Genomic DNA, 23,022 nt, shown 5'->3' with positions numbered 1-23,022 from the left:
AAACCTATGTAAAAGAGATCAAACATTATAAACCAGGAGTTGCGTAACAATTAGAGGGGATCTCAGGAAAAGTTTAAATGATGCAGGACTGAAGGGGAACAAAGCATCGATGACGGTTTGATGTCCTCCTCAGAGCTGAAGCAGGAAGGAAGAGGCAGATCTGGAGCTGGTGGAGCTGTCGCAGCCAGGTCAGGGCTGGGTGAGGGCACAGAGGGAAGGTGAAGGCAGGTGACTTTCAGCCCAGCCTGCACAGGTCCCTTCCCGACAAGGGCTGCAAGCACAGAGACAGACACCAGGTCCCTATAAAAGCACACCAGCATTCTTCCTTCTGCGTGCCGTGTTGCGCTGTATTTTGGGGCAAGCAGCCTGAACAGTTACCCTAGAAGTGTCATTTTTTTTTTGGCTGGGGAATGTTCATACAGAGAAAGGACCTGAGCATCGGAGCTGGCAGCCTGCAGGACGGGGCTGCAAACCCCTCGCAACAGTTTTCTGGTTCAGCTGTAGCTCAGCCCGGACCCTTGATTTATGGCCATGTCCCTTGGCTTCTCCAGACCCTGTGTTGTGTGCCCATTGCTTTGCCTTCACGTGGCACAGTCTGTGAGATGGTTCAGGAGAGGTCTCTCAGGTTTATGTGCCGGGGGATGTTGCTACACCTGAGTCTGAGGCATTAAGCACTTCACTGCTTTTGCTTTTTCTCATTCAGAGGAAAGAGGCCAGAGTGCAGAATCACAGAATTACTGAGGTTGGAAGGGACCCCTGCAGGTCCTCTGGTCCAAGCCCCCAGCAACCAGCTCACCCCAGGAAGGCAATTGTGAACTTCATGTAAGCATGAGTGAGCTGTCACAGGAGGAGATGGGAATAACCCATTCCTGCATCCAGGTGTGATGGGATGTCCCGGACAGAGTCCTGAGCACAGATTCCCACACCCTGAGTTGAGGATGCAGCCCGTTCATGCAGTAAATTATCAAAGAGCTTTGCAGGATTTTAGTTACACAACTGGCCTTGACTTTAATGGGCATTGTGTAGCTAAAACTTGAAGCAGTGTTACACATTTAGGAGGTATTCTCCTAGAAAAATTAATTAATGGCAGGTTTTTTTGCCTCTATTTACTGAGCTCTGTGATCATATGCTGAACTGATCCTAGTAGAGGAGGTTGTTTTGATAAGCTCCAGGTTCAGTTACAAAGATAATACAAGCTGCAATGATTTCAGAAACGTGAAGTAAAAACCAACAGTAATAAAACATACAGAACTGCTAAAATACGGGGTTCTGAACAGAGCAGCAAGACAGTTCTGTTTTCCCTGACAGTTCTGTTTTCCCAAGCTTGTTCCCCAGCATGGCTTGAAATAGGTGTCTCAAATCTGTAATCTGATTGTGTAGGCTACAGGAAAAATCCTCTACTCCGGTACACCACGTCTGCATGAACACAAATAATAAGCAGGAGCCGGTGTGTCACAGAGTCGAAGACATTTTGCCTTGAGTTTGCAATTACTTTATTATTCATCATGGAGAAGTTGCATAGGGTACCCTTGGCAGGTGGCATGTATGCCTCATCTGATACAGGAAAACTGATTTCCTTAATGTGAAACTCAGACCAAGACCCGAGGACTTTGAAGAAGTAGCCCAGATTTCGGCCTCTGTGTGGTGGCAGCATATTGGCAATCAGAAATACAGCTTTAGAGAGATGTTCTTTCATGTTGCGATCGTGTAGTTGTGTTTCTGCCACGATGCAGGAGGTGCTGCTTTCTGGCGATGTCACCAGGTACCTTCCAAGCACTGTTACCATAGTTTCACGGTATTTGTGTCTGTTTTCGAGATTAGAGAAGATCACTGAGCTGGTGTAGCTTTTTAGTTATAACAACAGTATTTCTCTTATTAGTCTGCAGGTAAATTATGATGGGGATTGACTTGTTCTTAAGTACGGGATTTGGAAAACTGGAATATTTCCTATGGCCCCAGTTCAGGAAAGTATTCGAAGCATGATGCCACGGGATGCTGGGCACCAATGCATCTCATTTAATTTAATACAGACCAGGGATGTTTGGCATCCTGCAGAACTGAATCATCCATCTAATACTTTGAAAGTAGTGCACACTGAAATCTTCTGGGGAATTCAGGCCCGCTGAGATGAATCGTGAAATCTGTAGGCTTCAGTTACGTGTATACCTTTGTATATGCAAAGTAGTTAATTCTGCATGTAATTGATAATTTCCTGCTGTATGACATACTAGTGCTTTTGTAATGAAGTCTTCCGGGCAGGTAGTTTTTGTATATCCAAGTAAGGCAGCTCCAAAATGGGGAAGCTGTGTTAGTTCACTGGATAGTGCTATTGTTACTGCTGAAAAATGCAGAAAAAGCAGCAGCTCCATGACATTTGGGCAGTCCTACGAGCCCGTCCGGCCGTTAAGTTAAAATAGAATTAAATAAATTAAAATAAATAAGCAAATACCTTAAAGTAAATAAACAAAGCGTATAGACGTGGTATTAAATCAATAGAGCATAACTTTTCGAAATTTCTGGTAAGTTTTGGAGAGGCACCAGCTCCCTTTACAAAGGAGGTTCGAGGCAGCATGCAGTGGTTATACAGGAGCCTCGTTTTGCAGAAATGCCTCCAGAGACACGGGTGTCAGCATACCCCCCCCCCCCCCCCCCCCCCACCTCCCTCTTTCTGTCATAATGGGGGAGAAATTGGTTCCGAATGTATTTTCTTGACCCCCCTACTCCATACATGTTATCACCTAACCTTAAATGATGTTTCTACAGTCTCGCCTGTATTTACAGTAATTATATGCATAATGTAGCATATTATTGTCTGGACTTCCTGTTTAATCAGTACAGAGCTTCTTACAAGTGCAGCTGAAAAGGGCAAACAAAATTAAAGCTTTATATACCAAAACAAGTTTGATTTGCTAAGCTCCCAGCATTCCAAAGTACACAGATTTGTTCCACCAAGTTTTGCGATGGCTTGCAGATGGGCAATGATTAATCAGGGAGCTAACTGTGAAGTAGTTTGCAATTAAACTGGAAAGCTCTGAAGCATGCTAATTGAATCAGAAAATTAGAGACACTGAGCAGTAATTGGCTATTTCTCATGCAGCAGGTGCCAGGCCACTCATCTGTGGAACAAGGTATTTAAGGCGCATTAGCACTAGTAAAAATACTTCTTGATATGGAACAGTTAGATTTTCTGCTCATTTTCACCATGGATGTCAAAACACACAGCTGTGATGTCTAGTGCTCACAGTTCATGCTGTAAGAGTTGAGGCAGGGTGGTCACAAACCGGTGTTCACGCAGTATTTTTAATCAGGTTGAAGTTGGGGTGCCTGGGCACCTTCCTGGTCCTGGCAGACATGCAAATCCCTCCGCGGAGTTTGCTTTTGTGGGTTTTTATTTGTTTGTTTGTTTTTTGAACGTAGCTGGACGATTTTACCAGCAGCAGCTGACGATCAGGCGCTACGGACTCTGTCCCCCAGCGCCCCTGTTCCTGCTCCACGGGGCGAGGGCGTGAGCACCCCATGCAGTCCTCTGCCCCCAGACCTGCTGAAAAAGCAGAAGGGGCATTTCTGTGTGTGCTGGTTTTAGATATAAGTGTCGGCAGAGTGTGGGCTGCCGCGGTCCTGCGACACCACGAGTGGGACGCAGTCACTTCTGTTTCATTCTTCCGCAGGTCTTAAAAAAAAATCACAAGTTTCTAGTTGAATATTAGTTGAGGGCATCAACAGTATAAATCTAATACTGCTGTGAGCTTAGTAGATGCATAAAGCCAATTCATATCATGTCTCAGCGTGAGTTTATATCTTCTAATTAGTACCACCATTTTATAGAGAGCACACGCAATGAAAGTTTGTTTGCCGTGCCAACAGGGACCGGGGCGCATAGAGTAGTTGTGCTGTAGCAGAGTGATGGTGCTGTATGAGCACAAACGGCTTGTAGCCTGAGCAGTAGGTAACCAGAAAAGAATGGGATTTAATAAGTGAAATGGTGGAGAGTTTTTACAGAGATACAACCATTTTCAAATTAGGCTGGGTGGGGCGCATGATTTCTTTCTTCGTAACTAATTAGAGCTTGGTATGCTTATTAGTGAATTTAAAAAAAAAAAAAAAGGTATTAAAATAGAAATGCACTGCATCATATTACTCTGAGTATCGAGCAGCGGAATATTACAATATTCAAATGCTAATCATATCACTTAGCAGATGACTGCAGAAAGTAGTGTATTTGAACTGAGACATAAATTATAAATTGTAAACAGTGCATAGGGGATATGTTATAACTGTGTCTCATTTAAATTAAGGCAGAGAGTTTTCTCTGAAGCAGATTATGTGCCTTCATTAAGTTTTAAAGTCCCCTCTATAATGTTTTATTAAGATGGCTTGGCACAGTGTTTCCCAGACTGGATGTTAGCGATGTGCACTGGTGGAGGCGGCCGCAGCGGCGGCTGTTCGGGCGCCTCGACAGGCTCCTGCATGCTGTCCAGCCGAGGGATCACGCTCGTGCGGCGGTGGCTTTTGTGTCCCGCACCCCTCCCCGAAAATCCTGGTGCCTTTGCTTTCTTGACTTGAAAGCAGCTCCAGAACATTTACATGATCAATGTTTGTTGCTGGAGGGATAAAGTTTTCTCTTCCATGGACAAGTGAGAACATATTGATCATTTTATTCTATTTGCTATTTCTAAATTCAATATACCTCTGGAGTCGATAAGCGAGATCGAGAGCATATTCTTTTTTGTGTGTGCCTGCTTGTAGCTTGTTCTCAAGATCCAAGATACATTTTTGATTAATCACGAATGCTCTGGGGTCATGGAGAGCAAATGTGTTTGTGGAGTGTCAGCTGATGCTGTCAGATAAATGTCTTAAGCTTAGCCAGGGTTCGTGCCCCAGCTTTAGGCTGTGCCAAATGTCTCCCCTTGTTGAGGAAGATAACAGCTACACTGGAGGCGACTGAGCTGTTTGTTCACAGAAAGGGCTGACCTTGCCACATGGGGCGACACTCAGGTGAAAAAAAAAAAAAAAAAAAAAAACATTGGAGATGTTTTAATTGAAACTTGAGAAATCCTAACTTTCTGCGGCATTCCCCATGCAACCGAATCCAAGTGATTCCCGCATTGCCCAGCCGTGGTGCTGCTGGTCCCGGCTGTGTCCCTGTCCCCGATGAGGCTGGTGGCACCAGGGTGCTTGTGCTGTGGCAGAAAAGCAGGCAGAAGCCCTCCAGGCAAAAAGAAAAGCTACCAGGAGCATCTGCCAGGGCAGCTCCATGTTCGGGTTCTCAGCGTCCCCAGTGAGCTCCTGGCCTGGCGAGGGGCAGCCGCCAAGGGATGCTCGGCAGTGCTGCCCCTTGTCCGTGGCAGGATTTTGGAGTCAGGTAAAATTGCTCGTTGGTAGCAATTTGTCCTCCGAAACGAGTCAGAAGAGTAGATAAGGAGTAGGGACACGATTGCTGAGCTAACACCTGGAGAGCGCTTTTACCCAGGCTGTTTTGTAGTGCTGAAGGCAAAGAGATGAATCATATGGTGGTGCATAAATAAGTGAAAGCTCCCAGGGCTACTTGTGGGCATCAGCTGCAAACCTCCTCGAATCGGGGCTTTCTCTCCCTGCCATCTCCCCAAAAACCTGTTTGTTCTTTGCTCCAAAGATGATGCTCCACTTTTCTTTTCCTCTCAAGAAGTTCATACTGTCATGGGTAAATCATCGGGGCTAATTAGACTCAATAATGCTGCAAAAAAAGAAAAATCAAAAAAAGATATAACACATCTGTCATGAACTCCCACCAGATCTCTTGGAAATGAGACATTTTTAATATTTTATGCTGAACACAAAATATCTTGAGGAAATGGTTTTATATGCTGTGTACTAAAACAAAACCTTCAGTGTCAAATGAGTAATACTGTCTAAGCAGCCCCTTGAATGCTGTTATTTCAGATCTCACCACTCTTAAAATATGAATTTCATTTTAATAAAATGTACTCTATATTAAAAAAAAAAAAAAAGAAAGAAATAAAGTTTTAGGAAATAATGAAGAAAGTCCAATGTATGTCTGAATGTAAAACTGGTAACGTCTGTTCCTGTATCAGGGAGCACTCCAGGCTTCAAATGAAATTTCAGCCTTACAAACCCAGAGTTGTTTTTTTTTTTTTTTAATGAGATCTTTTCAGGGAACATCTATATCAAATTAAATGCAAATATTTTGTGCTTTAAACTAGTTTTAACTAAACCTCTAGCTGCTTTTGTCCCGAAGATAGCTGTCTTCCTTAAAACAATATTTAACATTGACGTCTGAGTCGTGTTCTCCCGGTGCATGTCAATAGTTAAATTTGTCTGCCATGCCTACAAGGGGGACAGATGATGCATGTGAAAACTTCAACGTGCAAAAGTTGGGTAAATCCCTCTTTTGTGTTTATTCCTGGTGGCAAGTCACAGATTAATAAAAATACTTACCTGAATGACAGGAAAATGCACTTACTCAAATTCTGTAAACCCCAATAAACTTCTAAATCATTCATTTAAATACTTAGCCTGAGATACGTTTCTTAAATATATCAGTAATCCTTATTAAACAGAGAAGCATGCTCTGCTTGGCACATTGCAAATATTCCTACACTATAGCTGCATTATTTGGGACATACAAAAAAACTCTTATATGTATATATATGTATATGTATATGTATATATATATGTATATATGGCTGCCCTGAGGCTCTGCTCAGCTGGAAAGGCAGGGTAGGAAAGGTGAATGAAGAAATAAAATTATCGATGGAATTAAATCAAAGAAACAACAGAAGACTTTATCAGCAAATTTATCAGCACTGCTGTGCCAAAGATCTGCTGCAAACTGTTTATTGACCCAGGTCCGTCCTCAAGTTATTATTTTCAGGGGTTGCAGCATTGCTTGGGATATTAAATATTCAGTTTAGCCCACCCAAATTATGAATTACTTTTTGATTGTTTCTTCCTGGTCCTGTCCTTTTTTCTTTCTGGCTTGCAAATTGTCTAGCTGGGTGTGAACTGCTTCAGCAGCTGCTGAACTGGACCATAGACAGCTAGTTGTAGGAAAGACCACGTTAAAATTTGGGTGGTTTAGGCACTCTTCTACAAATGAATTTCTCACTCGTGTAAAAAAAAAAAAAAAAAAAAAAAGAGTTTATTCAACCTTAGAAGGCAGCTCAGAATACCTTCTGCCCACTTACCTACTGGACGTTGTCCAATGAGCAGTTACCTTAGCAGGGTTAATCCAGGAGCTGAGTTTTGCCTGCAGGGTGCACAGCTTGGGTGCTTCAGGCTGGACAACAATGAGGTCCTCGAGCCTTTCCTGAGGCCTTTCATTATCAGCATGCTCTGAGTTTCACAGGCAGCATCCACTTGCCCTATTTTTTAACGATGTTGTATCAAGTGCCATCTCATTGCACTTGTGTCTTAAAGTTCATGGTCTGCTTCCCTTACAAATAGTGTTGCTTCAGTGCACTGCTGGCTTTTAGACATAAAGAGAAGATAAGACCGTGTTCTTTGTAGTCAGAATGTAACTTTAATGCATCCTACATGGGAAGTAATATTTGTTTGTATCTTAGCACGTTAGTAGGGGCAGGAGATATTTGCTTCACTACATCTAGACACTGTAAAAAAGGCTGACCAACTATCTATTAAAAAAAAAAAATCACTAAATAAATCTAACCAAGGGACTTTGAAAACAAGCTAAGGCAGAGCTGTGCTTTAAGTCCCAAATAAGTGTCAGCTAAGTCAGGCTCACTGAGGAGGTGTCTTATTCACTCAGCAGCAATGTGAGGGACCTCTGTTCCCACCTGGGACTCTGGCAGACACTGCTTTTCTGCCAAATGAGAAAAGGCACAAGCTTCCCTTCAGCTCATCAAGGCTAGTGAAGGCAAAGCAAGAACATGCACTCACAGGATGGAAAGATAAAACTATGTGGATGTGAGCTGGCAGAGCAGGGGCTGACACCTTGCACCGGTTTGGACTGAAAGCATGGCTTTGACCTCTTTCCATGAGCTGGGATGGACGGTCAGGATTTGATCTTTCCCAGAGGTGAACACAAAGTGCCAGCCTCCTCTTTGTGCTGTGCTGCTGGGGAAGAGTTCAGAGCTTCTGCTGGTGCCTGCAAAAGTGATTTCTTGACAAGACTCACAGGGTGCAAGCCACCAAAAGAGGTTTCCTCCATCAACAGTGATAGAAAAACTAGAAAAACATCCTTTTGCCACGTGATGTAGCATTCAGGTAAAGCCTAGGCTGTTTTTTTAACTGTTTCTTCCCCTTACCTCCTCACTACCTCATTTTTCTAGCAATTTTCAGACGGCCTGGTTAAGGGAAAACAGTGGGTTTTAGGCAGAGCACCACAAGCCTCAGCTATTTGGGATGCCTGGTCCACCTTTCCAGGGGTACTTTCCTTGGGCATCTGACCTCCTGCCCTTAAGACCTCTGTGGCAGAGACACTTCCCTGTAAACCACTTCAGTACACGTCCTGCCCGGCTGCTTTTTGAGCTTGAGACAGGCCGGTGTGCTTGGCCACGACTTCGCTTCGTCAGCGCCCTCCACGCTAATTCCGCATGACAGCCGGCCCTGCTCCCAGCCCCGCTCCCTGCCCTGCGTCGGTTTCCCTGCTGGGGGACCTTCAGGGGCATTTTACAGGCACCCAGCTGTCTCACCTCTGCTACGGCAAGAGCAGAGACGTCTGACACTCATCCGGCTTCCAGAAAGAGAGCCGGCAGTCATAATATGCAGTCTAATATACAAGAGAAAAGCAGTGGTCGGGTACTGTCACAGCCCAGCTGTAGGGTGTGATAGGATGGTCCAGGGTGCTGGGATGTATCTGCCCGTGCTTTCGTGCTCCTGGTGACTGAAGGGGCCAGCTCGCCAACCCTCAGCTTGCCTGGGAGTCGGGGTTGGCCTGAGGAGACTTCATGCAGGGAACGCTTGGTGCCGGTGGGGCCTGGTGCCCAGCAAGGTTCCTGGGGCTGTTTGCCAGCACAGGCAAAGCCCGTGGGTTCTGGAGGCAGAAACAGTGACCTTAAGTTCCCTGTGATCAAGAAAGCAGAGCCAGTGAAGGGTGAAAAGAGAAAAGCTGCACGGTACGACAAAGATCTTCACGGCAATGTCCAGGAGGAGTGGCCGCAGGGCCTGAGGTCGTTGGCAGGACGAGAGAAGAAGGCATCGTGGTGACCATGGTGAGCCTGGGCAGCAGTGCTGGTTCAACAAACAGGGCAGGGTTGGCTTTAGAGGCTTATTACACAACAGCAGCAGCCAACGTGGGCCACGAGCAGGATCTGGAGGCAGCTCCTGCCCTGTAAGCCCAGCAGGTGACATCTCCAGTGGCTGTGAAAGGACTTAGCAGCCAGGCTTGGAAGGAAAGTTGGATGGAGGTGAGCCCCTGGATGGGGCGTCCACCGCGACCAGGGCCAGGGTGGCAGAGGGACAGCGCCCGCTCCGGTTAATGGGGGAGGGCATAAGGCTTGGAGAACAATAAACTGCATTTTACATTAATTTTTACCTTTGTTTTTGGCGTCCGTTAAAGACGTACATTTAGGGACGTAAACACAACTCTTTCAGAGCTGAATTTCTTATTATGATTATGTAAATGTTGCAAGTTGATTAAGTCTTTGTAGTTATGTTTTGGCTCATAGCAACATCTTTATCAGCAGCATAATTCATACTGTAGCAGTTAGTATGACACTAGAGAGAAGTATCAGTTTATTTCTTAGAGCTAATTGGCTTCACTACATAGTTCAAAAATCATTGGCATCTAGTCAAACCATACTCACAGAAAATGTACCATACTAATAAACGCAGATCTGATGCTAGCGACGTTGGTATTAAATTTAAATGAAGGCATATCCAACCTATATCATTATTTTACACCTGCATATCATCATGTAAATACTAAAACAATTAGACTCAGTAGATCTGTTTTGTCCATCAGATACATAGGCGTAGCTCTCATAGATTTTTTTTTTTTTTCAAAGGCAGAATCAATTTCTGAAATCATATTTTTACTCCTGTGTGTCTTGGGAAGCAAGGATGTGTAGCATAAGCATTCTCAGCATTGAGTATGTTTTCAGGAAGGTTAAACAAAGATAGGATGGATGTAACCCCAATAAAAAGGTGTAATTGTAGACAATAGGGGATTTACCTAGGGTATAAAGGAGGAAGACATCTTAGTTTTTATTTAATATTTTGGTTTCGGGTTTTTAGAAAGCAAAGTCATCTCATCAGCCAAACTACTCTTGTTTTCTCTTGTTTGTTTGCTTTAAAAGGCTGTACGTTGCTGTTTGTGTTGTGCGCGAGCTGCGTGCAGAGCAGAGCCAGGTCCAGTAGGGCATCCACAAGGGGCAGGAGTGGGGACAGGAGAGCGATGGATGGGGTTTGCAGTGGCTTCACCTGCAGAAAAAGTTCCAATGCGTGCAATGAAGCGGTGCTGGTCCCCACGTCACCTCCTGCTCCTGGTAGGAGAGCATGGGCCCTGCTGAGGCACAGCCGAAACTCCTCCAAGCAGTGATGTTTGGTGGAAGCTGAGCACTGCACTGCCTCGACAGTAGACCTTCACGTTGTAGAAATTTTGGCTAATTGCATTGAGAATGATGTCATCAGAGCATTTTGTCAGGGATGGCCAATGCATGCCCCTGGCCAGTCACTCATAAGCGTGCCGGTGTCAGTGGTATCTGCGAGCGGCATCACAGAGCCAAGACCTGAAGCAACCACAAGGCTTGCACCTCATCAAAATGCATCTTGAATTCCATACGGCTGCCTGCTAAGGTATCTTGTACCATCTCCTATCGGCAGTGTATCTCCGTGCTGTGTGACACTGCCTGCTTTGAGCAGCTCCCCTCTCGGCACTCCTCTGCTCCTCCAGGGCTGCCGCCCGCGCCAGGCGTGCCGCCAAGCATTCCGCTGCCCGCCGCCGCTGCCCGTGATTCCTGGGCAGACAATCTCCGACCCGGCCACTTCTCCCCACCACGGCAGAGAAAAGGGAAGTCTCTGGTGCCTGCTCGGCAGAGAAGGCTGATTCATGTGTAAATTGCTGGTTGCCCTTTATTTGTGGGGTCCGGGGAGACTACACACGCAGATAAAAGGCTCGGCAGGTCAGGGCTGGGTACGTGACGGTTTCTCCTGTGGCTGTGGTGACAGGCTTGGAATTGTTGTCAGAGATGATCAGACAGACTCCAATGCCTTATTTACTCACAGTTTAGTGCGTAAAAATAAATCCCGGCCAAGCAGGAGGCTTTTGCAGCATAGCAGGCCATCAGCACCATCAGCCTCCAGCACCAGGATTTCTGAACACCCTTGTCGGTGTCTCTGAGAGCAGTACCCATGTCTACATACCAAAATGCTTCTCTTTAAGCACTGTGCACTGAGCATCCCCTGCCCTGGCAGGGCAGGCACTATCTGAGCACAGGCACGGCGCTGCTGAGCTCAGGCATCAGGGACAAGGGCACCAGTTGCGCACCAAAACCCTCTTGGAACTCAGTTTTGCATCCCCGTAGTTCCCTATTAAACAGCTCTCCGAGTCTTCCAGCACCCCGTGTTGTGTCTCATTTAATAACGTAGTTATAATATATTTGTCTACTTTACAACTGTATTTGTATTGGCGTGTGAAGTGTGCAGCAGCTGGGAGCTGTGTGGGGGTGGCAGAAAGTTATTTGATCTACAAAATCAGTTACCTGTCACTCAGTTGCCTTTCACTGAAACATAATAAAGAATCATTATGGGCCTATTAGCAGCGCTGATGTAAATGCATTTTACGTGCCATTTTGAGATCAACAATTACCCACACTAAAGTAAAGTTGTTAAGCACAACCTTCTTTGTTCCAGGCAGCAAATCATAAATCAGGCAGGATATTATTAAGCTTATGAAATGTAAATCCAGGACCCTCCCGAGGGTCCGATCTGTCAGGTCAGCTTCAGCGTTGGCACTGAGGGCTGTCCTTCCCCTGAACAACCAGGAGGCAACCTCGTCTCTGCTACCCTACCTCCACCTACTTCGTATGCGCGCGGATGTGTTATGAATGCTTTTTAAGAGGCTTTTGTGGGGAAGAAAAAAGCAAGCCTTTTAATATATTTTAAAAACATGAAATTAAATGGCTCAGACTGGATTAGGAGAGTGAGGGTATAACTTGTTGCACGCCAGTTTTATACCTCCCGTGAGAATTCTCTTCTTTTTCATTGTTATTAATGATATCACATTTTTGTGTATAATATTGATGCTATTGAAATCACTTAACAGCTTTATTTGCCGGAGAGAACCTGTCTAAAAAAAGAAAGTTGTTAATGCTAATATTTTGAAATTCACCTCACATCCCTTGTTACTCTTTTAGTTATTTAAATTCCATTTTGAAAATTCCCACACTGTTTCAGAACCTGTTTTCCCTCGATCTCACTGCCGCAGCTTGAAACACCTCTCCTCGAAGCCACCCGTAAATGCTCTTTTTGCTTCTTTTAGTGGATTAGCCAGGCCCCGAGTGCCCCGCACCAGGGATGTGAAGAAAATGTGGAATGTGGCGTAAAGTTGGTTCTTCAGAGGTCTTTTTTACCTATTCCTTAACGTGGTGGGCAGGATTTTATGGCCCCGCAGCTAGCAGCCGGTCAGACAGCAGAGAGGTTTTCACAAGCCATCTGAGTTGCTTCTTCCAGACCTTGTCTGGTGGTGCCAACACTCATCAGTCTCGATTTAAGTGGACTAAAGGTGGGTAAAGGCTGTGTTTTTACCCGTGAGCCTACCTGGCCATACATCATCCTTACCTCGAGCATCTTGTTGCATCCTTGTCAGCATAAAAACACGTTTTCTGAAAGGTGTGCTGGTAACCCAGTCTCCAAAACACTCCAGAAAGTTAGTGCTTGTTTTTTTGTTTGTTTGTTTTTGGTTTTGTTTTTTGGTTGTTTTTTTTCCCAGTAATATCAACCTGTGTGTACAGTAACAGAAGTGAAATATTTGGCAGTTCTATGTGTATACAAATATGCTTCAAGTATATAAGTACGGAGCACGGTACACAAATATACCATTTACTTAATACAAGCAACAACATTCTGTGGCAATTTTCCTAAGAATATATTTTATACATCTGTGAAGATATATATATGATATAATTATATGACAAATAGAAATATTTGAAGGTAGTGAACAGATTTGTTTATATGCATAGTCATTTACTTACCAGGGTAGCTGATCTCAAATGCAGAACTCTTATTTACGTTGTGCCACAAACATGCATTTATATACATAAAAAACTATTCATAACAACCGGGAGTGAATATCAGTGCTAAAAATAGATCTTTAATTCAGGAAACTTTGCCTGTGGCATACACGAGTGCTCTGTGTTAATTTGTGGTGCAGACTGTATGAATACTGCAGTGCAATTAACCAGGTATCTGACCTTTTTGAGTGGGATCCTACGTTGTCTTTATTTTCAAGACAAAGTCTCCTCTGATACGAAGTTACAAGAGGACAGATTTTCAGATGGGCTTAGCACACTTTTGTGCATGGAAAATGTACATACAGCTGCATGCCTGGTTCGTGTTCACAGGCATTGAGAATTAAGAGCACAAATAAGTAAATATGCTACAAATTATGTAAGCACTTAAACTGCATGGCATTTTAAAATCTGCATGCTCTTTGCATGACATTTAAAATCCGATCCCACTGGAGCAGGCCCTGCTACCCAGTGGGGAGAAATGAGCAAGAGAGGTTGCAGAACCAAAACGGCTCTTGGTATCCTTCCCCATTAAGTATGGGGCCGTTGCAAAGAGGGAAAATAACTGTACACATTCATATCTTCAGCTATATACCATTAATTATTAGTAAACAATTATTCTGTGGTTTTATATCTGAATTATTACTTCGAAGAGCAGCATTTCACTTGTTGCTCTCTGGACTACTTAATGCCACGAAGAAAGTTTCGTTATTTAATATCATTTCATGAAAGCACAAAAGGAGCAACAAAACTAATGTATTGTCACAAAGTCAGCGTAACAGTAGTTCTTACAGCTGTGCATCTCGCTGCTTTCTGGATTACTTTGCAAATAATAAATCAAATTCCTCCTCAAGGTGACATGTCAGTAATTTCAAATTTGATTAGCTGTATATGAAGGATGTTGATACATTCCTGCATGAGCTAATCTTTGATAGCTCAGCAGACTGACAACCTTAGCAGTTCCAGTGCTCCTCCGTGACGGTGTGGCACACTGAAATAACCTTAAGCTACTTAAACCTATAAAAAACCACAGGGAGCCTGGTTGGGGTGCGGCTCAGCCAGCTTGGCTTTGGCCTGCTCCTCCTAAGAGGATCTGGGGCATGGTATTCAAGAATCTCACTGGTTTGGTTTCGGATGTAGTGAACAAAAGTGGATGGGACCAAAAGGGTCTGGTTCCTTGCCACGCTTCCAGGTGATGGGGGTGAGCCCTGAGTGCGGGTCCGCACAGGATCGAGCACAGATGACCTTCCCCTACTGATTTAGAGGCTGGCTTGGCTGCTGCAGCACAAAAACCCAGTGCCACAAGGGACACGGTGCTGGTGGAAAGGTGTCCAGGCACAAAACATTAGGTTTAAGTACCATCACCCTAGGTGGATCATTTTGCTCCTGATGGAGCTTCGTGGAAGTGCCCGATTTTCAACGGTTTGTAGTCAAAACTTGTTACAAGTCCACAGCTCAAGCATTCCTTTTTGCAAAAGTGACAGAGAAGGGTAAGTTTACATTGCCACTTATGTAATGATTTGTCTTTATTTTCTTTGAAGGGACTACAGGGGAGCACTTTGGATTGCAAAGCTGGCAATTTTATTAAATTAAACCATTTTCCAGTATTTATTTTTAAAGAGGGAAGAGCCTAATTCTTTTAGGCTCGTTTTTTATTCCCACTTGAGATTTTTCACACTTCATTCACACACTTTATCCACATCAAGTAAAAACAAGTCTTATTTCAGCATTTGTATCGTGAGCCCTTTAAAGAAGACGCGCTGTGCTGCCTGTTACCAGAGAATCCTGTCAAGTGGTCTGTTGTACTTGATGACATTACTTCAAATTTAAGGAAAGATAGTTTAAGAGGAAAGAAAATGCAAAACCCAAGAATGGCAGTAACACCCAATGACTGTTGCTTAACAAACTCATTTGTGCCTCATCTCGTGTAGATTTGGCTTTCTGCAGCATGTTAGCTGCTCAGTTGTTAGCTTTAGCGGGTTAAATGAATGGAACAAAGCTGTTTATGAGAGAAATGCCTGTGCTAGTGCCCAGTTTGCATTCAAGACTGCATACAAAGGGGGTAGAAGAGTTCTCGTCCTGAAAAGATGATGAGCATTTGCAAAGTTTTTACCAAATACTTGATGGCCTGTTGCATACCATGGCACTGTCAGATGGTGTGTATGTGTGTGCCTGTGGAAGGAAAAAAGATGTAATTTTCCTTTCTTCATGTCTCCATGCCCCAGTATGTTCACATGCATTGAAATGTAACAGGTACAGGTAGATGCATAGGATAAAAGACTCACCTGGAATAAAAGATGGTGCTTTGACATTGTGACAGCGTGGAACAGCAAATAATTACGAGTCTGGGGTTAGCAGATTTTGTACTGCACAGAGCAAACTTGGTGTCCCAAGGTGGTGAGCAAGAACTGCTCCTAAGAGTAAGTGCAGCAGCATCAGCCATTGCCACACCTGGGAGGTACGTTGTGATACGGCAGCAGTAAACAAAGAAATGAACAGTAGTTGGTAATATTTAGAAGATACTGGCCATAAAGCGCAGATAAAAGTGTGCAAAGTGTGTTGTGATATCTGAATGATAATGTGATGCACAAATAGTGCAGTTGTCACAAATATGCTACTGAACATGAATGCTTATACAGGTTAGTGCCCTTAAAATATGCCTGGCTTACTACAGATTTTGAGTGAGTGTTACATGCCTGCTTTTGAAACTGAGCCTGTTAGGGCTTGGCAGGACTTGGCAGATTTCCTTTTTTCGAGATTGATCAATTAAATTGTTGTTTGGGGGTAATTGATTCTGTACCCGTGGCTGTGTCACCCTTCCTTCGTGTCTCATTCAAAGAGTGCCATGATTTCAGCACAGAAAGGAGCATGCTAACAGCTGGAGCAAGGAAAATAAACTGTGTATGGTTGGCACCCCAAAATACACCTCATGGCATCACAGCAAATACAAGTTTAGATGCATGGATTCTTTCCGATAGGATTCTTTATGATAGGTTTATCATTAAAACTCTCAGTGCTGTGTTCATGGTGCCCTGTATGACTCCTCATACTGTTTTGTCATTCATCCATTTTCTTTTTTTTTTTTTACTGCTCTGATAGCCAAACCCCAGGTGGGTAACTGTTAGCTAAAGCTATGGCAGCGAATTTCGGGACGAGTCTAGAGGTGCATGTGATGTGACTGCAGCATAATACTGCTTTCAGTGACTGGCCATTCTCAGCTCCAACGACGTATGAAACGCTCAAAGTTTTAATGGGTTACCATTATCCAGTGTCCTCCACAGTGACAGGCCATTGCCCAGTCAGTTCAAGCTCATGCTAGAGTGAGCAATGACAGTGTGGAAACATTTTGTATTTTATACTTTAGTGCTCCTACATACGTTGTGTCCTGCGAGCGCACTTTGTCCCCTGCAGCGAGCACAGCTCTTCGGCGCTTTCCGTGCGCCACTGGATTGGCAGAGTCACAGCTCGTGCATCCTCGGATGAAGCCAACCTGTGATGTCCATCTGGATTGCTGTACGCAGCCTGTCCCAGGTGTTGGTCAGCTCCTCTGAGCCCCTGCCTTACGTGCCAGTGCCTCGGGACCTTCGGGTGGGCCGCCTCATAGAGAACTCACCACAGTTTTCTATCTGAGCTTTATTTTGAACAGAAATTATTATTTCTGTGTTATCTTCATTCTGTGAATGGTTCAGTGGCACAGGACCCGCTTCCGTGGTGAGACTCCTGTCTGCAGGTGCTTCAAAACCCTCCCTGGGGCTTGGGGAATCATGCAAGTTTTACTCCCCTAGTGAGATTAGTTCCCTTCTGTTGTTCTTTAAAATGGCCATTATGTTTTAGTTTAAATATCTGGTTTTTATCCCAACACTTAACTCCTATCACTACCCATGGAATGGCAAATAAAGTGCCACATTTCTTGAGTTTCCCAAGCTGTATTACGTTCTCCTTCATTTCCTCATTGTGCTTTATTATAAATGAAATTATTTCAAGTTCTGCTGAAAAACCCCAGCCTCCTTTGACCCAAGCGATGGGTCAGTGGAGGAGCCTAGTAGGGAAAGGCACAAGAGATTCGCAAGGGCAGCACGGCGTAGATGGAAGTGGTATCGGAGCGGTGTCAATAAGCACATTCCACCAGGGCCTGAGTCTGCAGTCACCAGAAGCAGTTCCCAGTCTCTGCGTGGTTCTCTTAACGTACTTCTTCTGTGTGCAGTTCACTTTCTTTAACCTCATCAAGAAGAGAAATTTTGTCGTGCGAGGCTCTGCTGATGCAGGCCAGGTGTGGAATTGGAAATCGTAGATACAGACACCTGTACTGGTGAAGCCAGGCAAAGTAGCTGATACCACTGGAGTTGTCCATTGTCGCCTTCTCCGCGAACCAAAGCTAAACTGCCCCAGCCAATCCATTCTGGTGGTGCTGGGAGGGGATGGGTCCTCCAGGAAGCTGCTCACAGCAAGATGGGAAAGCCCGTACCCGCGGCCCCCCCCAGCCCACCGCATCTGCTCCCCTCCTCGTTCCCCTCGTGCCGCCGGTGCTGCCCCTGCCCTGTCCCCACTCCCCAGCCCCTCTGCAGCCAGTTCCCTGCCCTGGGCTGCCCTCCTTCCAGCTGCAGCTCCACCTCCCTCCTGCAGCCTTCTTGCACAGCCAACTCCGCTCTCGGTCTGCCCCCAGGACTAGCTCTGCCCTCTCTTTTGTGGCACTTTTTCCCCTTCTTTCCTTGTTTCGCCTGCATTTGGAGCGCAGGAAGGAGCGAGGCCATGCTCAGTTCCTGTGCCTGATGCCACAGTGACCACAGGGTCTGGCAGCAGGCTCTGCGGGAGCAGCCTGGCTCGCCCCTCGCAAGCAGCATCTTCAGAGCAGTCGTGGGCCAGTTTCGGCTGCCAGCTTCTGGGGACTCTTTGCTGAGCATATGCAAATGAGACTTTTCAAAGGCTTGGGACGAGGCAGAAAGCTGGGTGTTTTTTCATGGGAACTGCAAAAGGACAACAGGGACCATACCTTCCAAATTGCAAAGTATTGCTGTGAAGAATAGAGACGCAGGAGCTGCCCAGTGAATTTCTTGTAAGGCTTTATTTTCTCTTTTTTTCTTCTTCTTCTTTTTTCCCCAACAGGGGCAAAACATGTTTTTCCTCAATCTTATTTCCTGAAGTGACTAAATCCTTTTAGTTGAAACATAAAAAAATAATAATAATCAGCCTGAGGCAGAGACAGAGCATGGGAATTTTCATCCCAAATACTTAGCTTGGCAAAATTTATAAGCAACTGAAGACAAGCTCTTATAATGGAAAGTATGGAGATCCCTAACTACAAAGGATCTACTTGCTTTATACACAAAAGTCAGATAGGAATATCTCCATGACCCATTTGGGACACTAAACCCAATTAAAAAGTATCTGCTTTTCATATTTCAGAAAGCCACATTAAACAATGGGTGTCCTAAGGAAGCATTTGGTTTTAGCGCTTCCCAGCCCGTACCAAAGCTGTTGCATCTATTTGATTTGCTAAGCTTGTCTGCCACAGATTTATTTGATTCTTTTTTTATTACTATTATTTTTTTTTTGCTGAACCACTTCTGTTGTGAAACTTAATTTATGTACCAGCATGCACATCACAAGTCCAGCTCAGTCAGTGCTGTGCAAGGGCAGCGGCATCATCCCCACAAGGTGCTTCCCTATTAAAGAAAACACAGAAAATACTGAAATTGTCACAACTGAGGTGGTTGTTACTCGGATCAGGGACAGAAACCCTGGGCCACGGGGCGGGTGCTGTCATGGTCCTGCCCCAGCAGGGGCATTTTGGCACGTCCCAGGGATGCGGTGCGATGGTGCGTGGGGGCTCTCTGCAGGGAGGGGAGGTCACTCTTCTCCCCTAGACCCCTGTGCACAGAGCAAAGCCTGGGGAGGTGTTTTCTGAGCAGGGACTGGTTTTCCTGGCTTCGTGAAGGAAGAATCCATGGGAGCAAGCCGTGCGCGTCCCCTTCCTTTCCCACCGCAGGCCTCCGGTGGAAAATCCACACGAGGCATCTGGAGATGTGGAGGATTTGCACTGCAACGCTTGGTGAGGTTCCTGCGGGGAGGAGCAGTCACGTAGTGCAGCTACAGAGGCACAAAATGTGAAGCATTCGTGTCGTTTTGGTACTGGCTCTGAAAAGCGTGTCAAAACAGATGGGTATGTGGTTGACGGAAAGCGCGCTGCTTTTTAGTCAGTCATGGATCCCTTCTTTTTGCAGAAGACTGAAAAAAAAATATATTTTCGTAATTTAATATAGCAATATATCGCGGTTATAACATTTCATTTATCCCTAGACTAATGGGGAACGCGCTACATGTATTCCAGCCACGGCGCAAGTTTTCCTTAAGTGCTTATATATGAGCTCCCTTCCAACGTCCCTCTACAGGAGATTTAGTTTTCATATTAACTCCTTGCAGGATCCTTTATGAGCAGTGACTGTCAAACTGTGCTTGTCTGTGCATTTGTGCATGCTGATATTGTTCTCATTTAGACAAACTTCAGCTCCCACCTCAATCTTGTTTTTCCCCATGTCGTTTTTTTTTCCCTAATATATCAACAGTTGTTTTAGGCTTGTTTTGAAAAAACAGCCTACAGTGTTTTAGACAAACCAAGCCAAATTGGAGCAATAAGTATTAAAAGATACGCACAGGGCACAAACAAAAGAATTCCCCAAATGCATTTTACTGATTTTCTTCCTGCTTTTTTAATATAATATTTGTGGGCCAACTGTGGCAATAACTGATAATTTTAATGCAAGATGACATAATTCCAGTTCAGCAATTCTTCAGAGAGAAATTACCCTGAGAACTTCTTTCCATTTTGTCTTAATTTTATATATATAAAAAAAAAAAAAAAAAAAATGAGATTCTCAATGTAAGGAAAACAATTTGAAACAACAAGTTTTGAAACTCATTTAAATATTTCATCCCTCTTCCACTTCCAAATACACTTTCCTGGCAGGTTCTTGCTTTTCCATCTCCAGCTCTTGAGGTTTACCATCTTTCTCACTGAGAGAGACTAACCTCAAGTTTTATTCAGCACCCACTGAACTCTTGGCAGAAGATCCCTACCACGACATGAAGGATCTTGCTCGCTTTTTCTGTGGGCCTGACTTAGCAGCACCGGTTCTGTCGGAAGGTCAATTGTTCGGTCAGGACAGTATTTCGAAATGAGAATTTGCATTTGGAAACGCACCGGGGTCATTAAGTTTTGCTATTTTCTCTCTTTTTTTTTTTTTTTTTCTTCCCTCTCTCTGTCTGGAAGGGAAAACAAACATTGTTTCTTCAGAATGGAGGTGACTATGTCAGCTAGAAGATAGCTTTGGAGGCATTTATATTTAGCATTTATATTGGTGGCATTTATATTTATATATATAAATATATATATTTAAATGGCAGTAGCAAATCAGCCCTCATTTTGGAATAAATATGGTCTCCCAAAGGGAGCTTGTTTACCTGTTGGGGTGGCTACACATTTTCAGCTCTTTGATTGGATGATGAAGACCATGTTAGCAGAAAGATGTGTTTTTGCGGCTGCTTTCAGGGCAGTTGTGCTTCTCCTGAGGCTGCAAGGCAGGACATGACCTGTAGTTCCTCCAGGAGAAGACTGCGTCTGTCCTTCCCCATGCTGGTCCCTGGGTCCTGATGAGCTCTCTCCAGTCACAGAAAAGCCAGAAAAAGCAGAAAAAGTCAGAGCAAGATTCTTCCATTTTTAAAGGATTTATTTTTTTGTCTTTTTTTCCTCCTTTCACCACAAACTTGGCCCTTCCACATTCATCCCAGACACTGTTGCTGGTGGCAGACCCACCTTCCATGCATGTGCCCACCTCTTAGGGAAGGGTATTTCAGGCAGGGCGTTGGAGGTCACCCCCCCTCTGTCACAGCATGTGTCCTCATCTCATCTCAAGTACGGCCACCAACATCTCCCTCCCTCCCTGCTGCCCTATGCTTTGCTGTGCCCTTGGTCCTCACCCCTTGGTCCTCACCCCTCGGTCCTCCCCACCTCTCCCACCTGGCACCTGTCTCCATCCCACCTGGCTCAGTCCCCATCCTCCCCAAAATGAAACAGCTTGTGGGCCATGGTTGATGTTCTGGGCTGCATTGCTCTGGAGAAGTACCAAGCAAGGCACGGGCACGAGAGAAGCGTATCGAACATGATTTCCTGCAGCAAAGGGGGGCGAGATGCACCTCCGTGGTCGTTAATCTTGAATGCTCCCTGTGATGACATCTCCGAGGTTAAGTCATGGGAAGTGCAGTGTTACTCAGCTTAGTTAAATTTAGTGTAATTCGCATCTGCAAAGCCTCTGCAAATTAGTGCTTAGTCTTAAATTGCTGGTTTCCACGCTACGGGCACTTCAAGTATCAAACACCAAGTCCTGATGTGTTATGAATTAGGCCATGGAAGCCTGAAGTCCATGAGACGCACGCCAGAAAAACTCAAGTTTCTGAGTGTTTCTGAGGCAAATATGCAATTAATTTAGTTTGAGACACTAAACAGCTGGGATGGCACCCGAACAGAGCATTCCTTCCCCTTCGTTTGCGGTTCCAGCCCAGATGCTGGGGGTGGCCACGGTGGTTTTGAGCCGTGGTGCTCACCCAGAGCTGTGGATCCCGGCCACACACTTCACATCACGGGGCTGTGATGGGTGCAGGCCTGTATCGATTACCGGGACTTGCAGGAGAGAAAAAATCTTTGCGCTTCAGATTGGTTATAAATTATAAATAGCATCTCTAAAGGCTGTGAGTTACAGAAACAGCATTCCTCGGAGACAGTCGTATGTAAAGCTGCCGTAGGAGAGGCTATTAAATTTATGGTTGCAGCACAGCTGTACTTGACCCACAACAACGATCATTGCCCATTAAATCTCGCGGTCTGGGTTCAGTCCCTTGCCTTTCTCAAGAATGTTCATTAGCAATGACCAGCAAAGGTCATGCTTACATAAGAAGGTCGACGCTGCCTGTATCAGTGTGAATTCACTGGTGAAACGGCACCGTCTTCTTCCCACCGCAGCAATCTTTTCACAGGTTTTCTCCCATAGAGTTTTGTTTGTTTGCTTTTTTGTAATTACTTGGTAAAATTCAAATTTTAACAGAATGAACAGGGAACCTGGCCATAACTCCAAAACTTGAATTTTAAACTCTCTTTTGTTATGCTTTGTTTGTATTCTGGTAGCCCAGCTCTATTTTCCAGGCATTTTACAAGCACAGATGTGTTTCCTTTCCATGAAGTCACTAAAAACTGTACTAAATTTCCCATGAAACCATCATTCTCACCTAGAAGACTGACTGCTCATTCGTCGTCCCATTCAGGGTAGGGCTGCTGTATTTCTGTGGATGTGCCCTCATTTTTCTGTCTCACCACTATCCCCGAGTGCTAGGTGCAGCCTATATCCATGTTTTTTTTAAAAACCTGGCAAAACCGTGTCTCAGGCTCTGTTTTCCAGTGAGATGTTTTCCAGGAGAAGGTCTGAGTGAGAACAGTTTGAAAGAAAAAAGAAAATTAAAAAAAATAATAATTAAAAAAAGGAATTAGGGGGCCGTGAAGACTGGAGAGATGGTCTAGATGGGTGGATGAGATCCAACAGGAATTAAGGGGCATCTGGTGGGCAAGGGTTTGGGAAGAGCTGTGAGGTGGGCAAGTTTTGGGAGAGGAACTCAGAACTTCCTCCTGGACAAACAGATGTCTTGAACAGCGTTAAAATAGGAAAGGAGTGAAGAGAGAGTTGGAAAAAAAAAAAAAAAAAAAAAGGGATTGAAGAGGGCATTCCTCCCTCTGAGGTCTGTGTACATACTGAGCATTACAGAGGGGCCTCTCTATCTGCCTGAGACCCAT

At 44.8% G+C, this 23,022-nt stretch overlaps 1 protein-coding gene and 1 long non-coding RNA gene across 4 annotated transcripts in view; both read left to right on the top strand.

The window, feature by feature from the left end:
- The window catches only part of FAM172A (family with sequence similarity 172 member A), a 251,083-nt gene that overhangs the window by 218,318 nt on the left and 9,743 nt on the right, over positions 1–23,022 (top strand). The window lies entirely within an intron of this gene.
- LOC118156698 lies at positions 18,740–22,679 on the top strand. The gene is made up of 2 exons (XR_004746390.1): positions 18,740–21,153; positions 21,372–22,679. It is a non-coding gene; the product is annotated as an uncharacterized LOC118156698 (long non-coding RNA).

The sequence above is a fragment of the Oxyura jamaicensis genome, chromosome Z (assembly GCF_011077185.1).
Source record: "Oxyura jamaicensis isolate SHBP4307 breed ruddy duck chromosome Z, BPBGC_Ojam_1.0, whole genome shotgun sequence".
NCBI lineage: Eukaryota > Metazoa > Chordata > Aves > Anseriformes > Anatidae > Oxyura > Oxyura jamaicensis.
This window is presented reverse-complemented; position numbering and strand designations above follow the sequence as displayed.